We start from the raw sequence: 2,005 nt of genomic DNA, 5'->3' as shown, positions 1-2,005 counted from the left end.
TTATAGGAAGTTCTTGCCTCATTTAGGCTAGTATTAACAAACAGGCCCTGAATTTCAGTTATTTAATGCAATAAAGTTTGATTTCTGGCTCAATAGTCAAATGTTCACATTGGAAGATGGCAAGTTGGTTAGGTGTTGTGACTCAGGAAAAAATAAACCCAGTGCAGAAAGCCTTCAATGAAATACTGGAGACTGATTTAGCAGGTACAGACCAAACCCGATCACCTGGAGCAGGTGAGAACATGGAGAATGGACACATATGCATCACAGAGTCCAGCAGCCCAGGTCCTGCAGTGGTGCCCCCCCCCCCTCGGAATCGCACACAAATTCACAAATTTCCCAAGTACCCATTGCTTGCTACTGCTGGGCATCATCCACCTCCCCACAATTCTCCCAGACACATAGACCTACAAAGCTCCTAACCATTGGAAACTCTGAATTGAAATTTCCCGGTTAGATGTACAACTTTTACATTTTGGTAACTGTCAACTGCACCTGCCCCAAAGGAGCTGTATCTATTTCCACTGCCTGTCCAACAGGGCTATTTTAGCATGGTGTCTAAATTGTGGGCTCGGACTGTAGCTCCGTGGTACAGTGCTCCCAGCTATGTGTGAAGTTGCTGATCTAACCCAGAATCCTAGCATCAATCAATCAATCAATCAATCAATCAATCAATCAATCAATCAAATCATTCAATCAGCCTGTCAGTCATTCAACCAGCCTGTCAGGCAATCAAAAACTAAACTGCTGTGGTACCAGCAAGCAGCCATCCTCCCCTTACCGCCTCCCCACCCCCACCCTCGTTGACTTATCAAAGCGCTGTCCTTGTACCTCTCTACATATCCTTGGTCTTTTTTCTTGTGGATGTTTCTTGGATGCTCTAAGTGTACAGTCGATTGGCGCCTCTGTCAAACATGTTTTCAAACAGTAGGTGGCTGATTGACCTTCTTTGCTGGGATTTCCTTCCACAAGGTTTGAAATTCTTTAAAGAATCATTTTATCACGCAGACATCTGCAATTCTGGGATTAAGAATCCCTTAGCCAACCCCTCCCCACCACCCGCCTTTGATAACTTCTGTCCTGTGTCAGATCTTAAAACAGCACTTCAAAGACCTTTTGCTCACAGCAGCCCTTATTTGGCATTTCGTTCACTCGGCTTTAGTTCTGAGTTAGAAAAGCAAAACAAAAAACCCCGCCCGCAACACACACACTAAAAAACAAAACAAAAACAAAGCCACCCCCCCCCAAAAAAAAACCACTAAATTAAAATGGCGTGTGCCTAAACCGTGATCGGAAAACCAGGATTCTAATAGATTAGCCTCAGCCGCAAACCGCGCTTGTGTCGTACAGAATCTCTGTATTCTGAGCCATTCAAACTATTGTTTTCTACATTCGCATCACAGGGATCTTATAAACTTAATTTTATACAAAGACAGTGTCTCTGGGAGGTAGGGTGCAGGGAACCAGGGGAGCAAAACGCAGCACAGGCCAGGAGGCAGGAAGAAAGTCCTCAGCTCTGCACTGTTAGAACAGTGAGCAGGCATAGAGAAATCTGACAGGCTGAAGGCGGGGCTTCAAAGGCGGAAGCAATGGTAAATGATTGAGTTGACTCTGATAGCGTCCGTCCCCCGTGAGTTCCCACATGGTCTAGCGGTTAGGATTCCTGGTTTTCACCCAGGCGGCCCGGGTTCGACTCCCGGTGTGGGAATATGCGTTTATTTTGTGATCCTGATGTTGCAACTTACAAACAGTACTGTGTTAAATGATGTCATGCTTATTGAGGGAAGACAAAGCTGCCTGTTAATTCACAGCTTGAAACGGCGATCCCCACTATCTAACATTTAAGTTTTCACAATAAATGGTCCTTGGTCTTTGTGCTCCTGCTGTTTCCGGCCTTCAGCTGGGGAGGTGGTGAACAGGAAGGAGGCATGCGCTAGAACAGAAGCGCCAGCCCGCTGAGCTGTACTGAGGACTGGGGAGTCAGCTTCCCGAAGGGAATCACTGG

General features: G+C 46.2%; 1 non-coding gene across 1 annotated transcript; it reads left to right on the top strand.

Moving 5' to 3' along the window:
• The first annotated feature begins 1,636 nt into the window (after window positions 1–1,636).
• On the top strand, window positions 1,637–1,708 carry Trnae-uuc. Its single transcript has one exon. It is a non-coding gene; the product is annotated as a tRNA-Glu (tRNA).
• The last annotated feature ends 297 nt before the right edge of the window (window positions 1,709–2,005 follow it).

This window comes from Nannospalax galili, unplaced genomic scaffold, assembly GCF_000622305.1.
Source record: "Nannospalax galili isolate Female #2095 unplaced genomic scaffold, S.galili_v1.0 scaffold135, whole genome shotgun sequence".
Classification (NCBI taxonomy): Eukaryota; Metazoa; Chordata; class Mammalia; order Rodentia; family Spalacidae; genus Nannospalax; species Nannospalax galili.
Note: the sequence above shows the minus strand (reverse complement) of the source record. Positions and strands in the feature narration are given on the sequence as shown.